At 45.4% G+C, this 8,121-nt stretch overlaps 1 non-coding gene across 1 annotated transcript; it reads right to left on the bottom strand.

The window, feature by feature from the left end:
• Nucleotides 1-6,506: 6,506 nt before the first annotated feature.
• On the bottom strand, nucleotides 6,507-6,578 carry TRNAG-CCC (transfer RNA glycine (anticodon CCC)). Its single transcript has one exon. It is a non-coding gene; the product is annotated as a tRNA-Gly (tRNA).
• Between the last annotated feature and the right edge of the window lie 1,543 nt (nucleotides 6,579-8,121).

The raw sequence follows: 8,121 nt of genomic DNA, 5'->3' as shown, positions 1-8,121 counted from the left end.
CATTGCCATGAGGGTGACAGTAAGGAGGTCTCAAAACTGAAGGATGACACTGTCTGTCAGTACCCTAAATAATTCAAGATTAGCTACTGGCTGCAAGCTTTTATCCAGGGGCACCTGCATAAAACCTATTACCATCCAATACTGATATGATGCTAGATCTTCCACTAACACTTCATTTGACACTCACAATAACCCATGGACTCCCTAATCTCCATTTTAACAGCAAGGAATCTGGCACTTTGTGAAACTCGGTAATTTAAGGCCCACAGCAAACTGCAAGATTAGGACTTGAACTCAGGTCTATCTGCTTCTCTCTGAACTCCCACTGTGGGTTTCCCAGATGAGCTGATGGTAGCCAGGTGTCACAAATTTCATAGGTTCAGCACCACTTACTTAGCACATGGGCTCAGCTGCTCAGTAGTGTCTGACTTTTGCAACCCCATGGACTATAGCCTGCTAGGTTCCTCTGTCCATGGACTTTTCCAGGAAAGAATACTGGAATGGATTGCCGTTCCCTTCTCCAGGGGATCTTCCCAACCCAGGGATCGAACCCCCATCTCCTGAGTCTCCTACATTGGCAGGTGGATTCTTTACTACTGAGCCACATGGTAATCCCCTTACGAAGCAACCCTCATCCAAATTGTGTAGGACGCAAAAAGTAAACAAGTGCAAGGCTCCCACCTCATGAGCTGGCCTGTCTGCTCTTGAGTCTTCTTCACTGAAGGATCGCAGGGCAAAGTGGCATCTGCTTCCAGATCGCCCAAGGGCCACCTGCCTAATGACCTCTGAAACTGCCCTGAATCTTATTCTTGCCGTCTACAGCTGAGACCTTCCTGGACTGATGGCTGTATCCTAGAATTTCCACTTGGGCTCTGGTGCCTCAGCCTCCATGGACTGGCCACTTTCACACCCACGGACTCTGATTCTAAAGCTCAGGCCTCATGGTCCTCTAGAGATCCAGCACTCTAGAGATCAGGCCCTCTAGAGATTCTGCTTGTAAATGCAATAGCATGACCTCTGCAGATGAGGGCTCACGGAGCTCTGAATCTCAGGCCCTTTGAAGTCTGGTGTCTTGGAGATAAGCTCCTGGGGCAGTTCCTAAAGGACTTTCTGAGGCTAAAAATGATGGTGATGGGCAAAGCTAGTCTCCTGCCACTCCCACTTGAATGCAGGGCAGCCTGGAGACACAGGCACACACACACGTTTCATACCGCTGGGTCCTGGCTTGCTCTTCCCTCTGCGTGAAATGCCCTCCCTTCACTTGGGAATTCAGTTCAGATGTCACACCCTCAACTCCAAGCTGAGCTACTGCTTTCACGGCACCAGAGTTAACCACCATGCCAGCTTTCTGCAGTGAATCTCATCTTCTCCTTTGCACTGCCAGCTTTTAAGGATGGGGCCTGGGTTCGGGTTGCCCGTGGTTGCTCAGAGAGTCTCACCTGACGCCTGGCTCACCGCGGCCGCTCAGAGCAGGCAGGTGGCCCTGACTGGCACCTATGTTCTGAGCCTCCAGGTGGCCTCATCCTTGTGCGGCACAAGGTTCCCATTGTGCAGACACGTTACATAAGCGTGCAGGGCTTGTGTTTGCGGCTTATCTGAGTTTCATCTGCAGAAGCCGTAATTGAAATAGCTTCCACGATGGGAAAATCACTTCTAGAATTCAATTTCCAAGCTTGTGGCCTGGATCATTCAAGCTGATTACAGGAAACGGTTGGAGCGCTAATGCTCCCCACGCTGCATCCAGATGGGTGTGTTTACTAGGCTAAGAAATGTTAATCCTGTCTTTGGCCCCAGAAATATCTGGCCTCCTCTTTGGAGGAAAATAGAAAAATAGGGTCGTATAGCCAGCTAAGCTTGATTATATTCCTCTAAAAGAATGCTTTTTTCAAAACAAAGCTGGGGGAGGAGGTTGCCAACTCTCATAGTGTGCTACTGACACTGATTTTTTTTTTTAATTCAGAAAAAGAGTTGTGAGTAGTCAGTCTTTAGCTCCTTCACAAGGCTGGCCAAACATCAAGAGTCTGAATGCTGACTGAATGCTGGAGGAGTATGCCTGGGGGAAGGAGCCGAGGTCTGAATCTGCTCTCCTGCGAAGGACGTAAGAGCGAGTGTGCGTGTGATCAAATGACAAAAAGGAGAACCGACTGAGTCCTGGCTTCTTGCCAAGCACTATGCTAAAATCTCTACATCCTTTACATGATTTGATCTGATGACTCTTTGAAGCAGATACTTATACTAACTCCCTTGCAGCTCAGAAAACCAAGATTCAAAGAGTGGCCTGCTCAGGGATTTCCCTTGTGGTCTAGTGGTTAACACTCTGCGCTCCCAATGCAGGGGCCCTGGATTCGATCACTGGTTAGAGAACTAGAATGCACATGCTGCAACTAAAGATCTTACATGCATGCACCTCAGTCGCTTCAGATGTGTCTGACTCTTTGAGACCCCATGGACTATAGCCCACCAGACTCCTCTATCCATGAAATTTTCCAGACAAGACTACTGGCATAGGTAGCCATTTCCTTTGCCGGGAGTATCTTCCTGACCCAAGGATTGAACCCACATCTCCTGCGTCTCATGCATTGCAGGTGAATTCTTTACTGCTGAGCCACTGGGGAAGCCCTAAAGATCCTGCATGGGGCAACAAAGATCCAGCACAGTCAAAGGGGGAAAAAAAAGAGTGGCCTGTCTGAAGTTGCAGGCATACCTACGTGCTTTGCAAACACTTTTTACAACTTCAAACAATTTTTTTAACCTCCCCATGGTGGCAATGCAACCAGCCCTGCCTCTGCATGGCCACCTCTGTCCTGTGCAGGGAGAATTCAAGTTTTTCCGGCTGAAAGCTTGCAGTAGGACAGCAGGTGCCCTTTTCTCCCTGGGATACATTCTTCCACCCAGTGCTTGAGACAGAGGAGACTACAGATTCATTAACTGAAAGAGTGACCCATCACCGGCCAACTCTAAGCTGTCTAAGCTCTCCGAGAGTCTGACTTAGGTTATGAGTGCAGGGTGTTAGCATGGAGAGGAACAGAGCTTTTGAAGCCCTTAGCCTTGGCATGGAAATATTTCCGAGCCTCCCCTACCAGCTTCCCACTGATGCTAGGGAGATAGCTAGCAAGAGAGGGAGAGTCCCTCTTTGTCAATTAAGAATGCTACCTCCTGGGGATTCCCTGGTGGCCCAGTGGCTGGGACTCTGTGCTTCTAGTGAGGGGGCCAAGGTTCAACATCCGGGCAGGGAACTAGATCCCGAATGCCACAGCTAAAGATCCCATGCACAACTAAGACCCAGCACAGCCAAATCAAAAAAGAAAAAAAAAAAAAAAGCCACCTCCTGATGCTAGTGCCAGAAGAGAGTGCTGAACCTCCCTGTGGTCCCTATCTCAGCCCTGTGACTCAGCTCACAGCCCCCTGCCCCCCCAGACACTGTTTGTGGGGCACTGTAATTAGTTAATGAACCATCTGAATGATATTTCTCTAGTCATTCAACCACCCCCCCCTCCTCAGGGTGCTAATTGTGTTTGAGGTTATTTAAAAACATTATCGGATCCAAATAGAGTTGACATCAGCAGACGGTGTGATTAGCGATCCTGCTCTCCCTGGTGTTTCTCAGCTGCGCCGCAAACCGTCTGGTGAGTTCTGCAAAAATGGCTCCTGCAGCCTCAGCTCCCACTCCCCAACCCCAGGGGTCTTCTCGGAAACAACCAGCTGCCTGAGAAGGGAGGTCATAATAGCAAAAGTAACTTGTGGCCAGGATCCAGTTGACCTTCGTTTAGAATACATTGTTTTCAGAAGAGTTGCTCCATTAACTTGATCATCTCTTTAGATGGGAATTCACTCTCCTCCCCATCCCCTCACCCCCAGTCTGAACCGCACGGGATGTGGGATCTTAGTTTCTGGACTAGGTATCAAACCTGTGCCCCCTGCATTGGAAGCTCGGAGTCTTTACGCCTCACTCTCTTTTACCTTTTTACTTTACAAGAAAATATTGCGACACTAATCTTGGTCTACCATCCCTCAACAGCTTTTATGGAAATATTAGAGTGATACAGTTAAAAGCATGTACCTATGCTTACTTAACATCTCTAAGTCTCCATTTCTTTGTCTGTAAAACGGGCATCATCATAGTGATTCCAACAGGGGCTAACATTTTAGTGCTTATTATGTGTCAGGCATTGTTCCAACCATTTTACACGAGTTATCTCTTGTGAGCCTCAGGATAACTCTGTGAGATAGCATGATTAGGTAATATAACTAGATGCCTGTGATGATCCTCAGGCTTCCTAGGTGGTGCTAGTGATAAAGAACCTGCCTTCCAATGTAGGAGACTTAAGAGATGTGGGTTCCATCCCTGGGTGGGGAAGATTCCCTGAAGGAGGGCGTGGCAACCCACTCCTGTATTCTTGCCTGGAGAATCCCATGGACAGAGGAGCCTGGCAGGTTACAGCCTATATTATCGCAGAGAGTTGGCCATGACTGAAGTGACTTAGCACAACCTGATGACCCTCACTCTTTGTGTCAAGAAACTGAGTCATGGAGAAGGCCAGTAACTTCTCCAAGATCACTCCCCTGCAAATAATGGAGCCCAGATCCAAATTCAGGAGACTGATTCTATGCAAAAACTACTCCCAGTTCAGTTCAGTCGCTCAGTTGTGTCCGACTCTTTGCAACCCCATGGACGTGCATCCCTGTCCATCACCAACTCCTGGAGCTTGCTCAAACTCATGTCCATTGAGTCAGTGATGCCATCCAAACATCTCATCCTCTGTCATTCCCTTCTCCTCCCACCTTCAATCTTTCCCAGCATCAGGGTCTTCTCCAATGAATCAATTTTTCACATCAGGTGGTCAAAGTTTTGGAGTTTCAGCTTCAGCATCAGTCCTTCCAAGGAATATTCAGGACTGATTTCCTTTAGAATGGACTGGTTGGATCTCCTTGCAGTCCAAGGGACTCTCAAGAGTCTTCTCCAACACCACAGTTCAAAAGCATCAATTCTTTGGCACTCAGCTTTCTTTATAGTCCAACTCTCACATCCATACATGACTAATGGAAAAACCATAGCTATGACTAGACGGACCTTTGTTGGCAAAGTAATGTCTCTGCTTTTTAATATGCTGTCTAGGTTGGTCATAGCTTTTCTTCCAAGGAGCAAGCATCTTTTAATTTCATGGCTGCAGTCACCATCTGCAGTGATTTTGGAGCCCCCCCAAAATAAAGTCTCTCACTGTTTCCATTGTTTCCCCATCTATTTGCCATGAAGTGATGGGACCAGATGCCATGATCTTAGTTTTCTGAATGTTGAGTTTTAAGTCAACTTTTTCACTTTTCTCTTTCATCAAGAGGCTCTTTAGTTCCTCTTTGCTTTCTGCCATAAGGTGGTGTCATCTGCATATCTGAGGTTATTGATATATCTCCCAGCAATCTTGATTCCAGTTTGTGCTTCATCCAGCCCAGCATTTCACATATTGTACTCTGCATATAAGTTAAATAAGCAGAGTGACAATATACAGCCTTGATATACTCTTTTCCCAATTTGGAACCAGTCCATTGTTCCATGTCTGGTTCTGTTCCTTCTTGACCTGCATACAGATTTCTCAGGAGTCAGGAAAGATGGCCTGGTATTCCCATCTCTTCAAGAATTTTCCACAGTTTGTTGTGATCCACACAGTCAAAGGCTTTGGCATAGTCAATAAAGCAGAAATAGATGTTTTTATGGAACTCTCTTGCTTTTTCGATGATCCAGCGGATGTTGGCAATTTGATCTCTGGTTCCTCTGCCTTTATTAAATCCAACTTCAACATCTGGAAGGTCTCAGTTCACATACTGTTGAAGCCTAGCTTGGAGAATTTTGAGCATTACTTTGCTAGCATATGAAATGAGTGCAATTGTGCGGTAGTCTGAACATTCATTGGCATTGCCTTTCTTTGGGATTGGAATGAAAACTGACCTTTTCCAGTCCTGTGGCCACTGCTGAGTTTTCCAAACTTGCTGGCGTATCGAGTGCAGCACTTTCACAGCATCATCTTTTAGGATTTGAAGTAGCTCAGCTGGATTTCCATCACCTCAACTACCTTTGTTTGTAGTGATCTTTCGTAAGGCCCACTTGCCTTCTTGTTCCAGGATATCTGGCTCTAATAACTACTCTACTACTCTGCTTTTCTCATATGGTTGTGAGGACTCAGTGAGAGTCACTAAAGAAATATTTACTGTGTGCCAAGTATTGTCACAGGTGTTAGAGTTAAGGACAACCCCCCCCCCACTGCCCCTGCCTTATAGATATCACATCCAAGAAGAGAAGATTATCCACTTAAAGCTTTTAGTGCAACACTCAGGAGAAGGCCAGTGCTCAGTTCCAAGTGTTAGGGTTTTAGAAGTTTCCACATGGTATTTTAGTTACTTATATACACATTTTTATAATTATCTATTTATTTCACCAGTATGAGTTTTAGTTGTGGCATGCAGGATCTTTAGTTGCAGCATGCAAACTCTTAGTTGCAGCATGTGGGACCTAGTTCCCTGACCAGGGATTGAACCTGGGCCCCTGCATTGGGAGTGCAAAGTCTTAGCCACTGGACCATCAGGGAATCCCTATATACGTGTTATAATGCTCCCACTAGATTATGAATTCCTAGACAGCAAGAATAATTTCTGATTCCTTTCTATATGTTTTCTAACTCCTTACACATAGTAGGAAGTCAATAAATATTTGTTCAGTAAACAAAGCCTATTGATCCTGAATGTATGTGAAAGAATTGCAAAAAGTGCTTTATCCATGTATTACTGTATAAATGTTTTCAATGTAAAGTTAATCTATTGGGATTGCATGCTCAGTTGCTCAGTCATGTCCAACTCTTTGTGACCTTATGGACTGTAGCCCACCAGGCTCCTCTGTCCATGGGATTTACAGGCAAGAATACTGGAGTGGGTAGCCATTCCCTTCTCCAGGGGATCTTCTCAACCCAGTGATCGAACCTGGGTCTCCAGCATTGTAGGCAGATTCTTTACCATCTGAGCCACCAGGGAAGCCCTATGGTTCCAATGGAGCAATTGCTAATCCCAAGGCATAGACTGTCCCTAGAATGTGGATGAGAACCTACCAACTACACAAGGTAGCAGTGAATAAATAGTGAGTATTTACACATAAACCAATACAGGGAATTTTTATTGTAAAGAATTTTTTATTATAGATCAACAGAAAGTTGTATTAGTTAGCTGTATTGCTGCATTTCAAATCCTAAAAGATGATGCTGTGAAAGTGCTGTACTCAATATGCCAGCAAATTTGGAAAACTCAGCATTGGCCACAGGACTGGAAAAGGTCAGTTTTCATTCCAATCCCAAAGAAAGGCAATGCCAAAGAATGCTCAAACTACCAAACAACTACACTCATCTCACATGCTAGTAAAGTAATGCTCAAAATTCTCCAAGCCAGGCTTCAGCAATACGTGAACTGTGAACTTTCAGATGTTCAAGCTGGTTTTAGAAAAGACAGAGGAACCAGAGATCAGATTGCCAATATCCGCTGGATTATCGAAAAAGCAAGAGTGTTCCAGAAAAGCATCTATTTCTGTTTTAGTGACTATGCCAAAGCCTTTGACTGTGTGGATCACCACAAACTGTGGAAAATTCTTAAAGAGATGAGAATACCAGACCACCTGACCTGCCTCTTGAGAAATCTGTATGCAGGTCAGGAAGCAACAGTTAGAACTGGACATGGAACAACAGATTGGTTCCAAATAGGGAAAGGAGTACATCAAGGCTGTATATTGTCACCCTGCTTATTTAACTTCTATGCAGAGTACATCATGAGAAATGCTGGGCTGGAGGAAGCACAAGCTGGAATCAAGATTGCCGGGAGAAATATCAATAACCTCAGATATGCAGATGACACCACACTTATGGCAGAAAGCAAAGAAGAACTAAAGAGCCTCTTGATGAAAGTGAAAGAGGAGAGTGAAAAAGTTGACTTAAAGCTCAACATTCAGAAAACTAAGATCATGGCATCTGGTCCCATCACTTCATGGCAAATAGATGGAGAAACAATGGAAACAGCGATAGACTTCATTTTTTGGGGCTCCAAAATCACTGCAGATGATGACTGCAGTCGTGAAATTAAAAGATGCTTGCT

Source organism: Giraffa tippelskirchi, chromosome 2, assembly GCF_054371585.1.
Source record: "Giraffa tippelskirchi isolate mGirTip1 chromosome 2, T2T-mGirTip1v1.2.pri, whole genome shotgun sequence".
In the NCBI taxonomy this organism is placed as follows: domain Eukaryota; kingdom Metazoa; phylum Chordata; class Mammalia; order Artiodactyla; family Giraffidae; genus Giraffa; species Giraffa tippelskirchi.
Note: the sequence above shows the minus strand (reverse complement) of the source record. Positions and strands in the feature narration are given on the sequence as shown.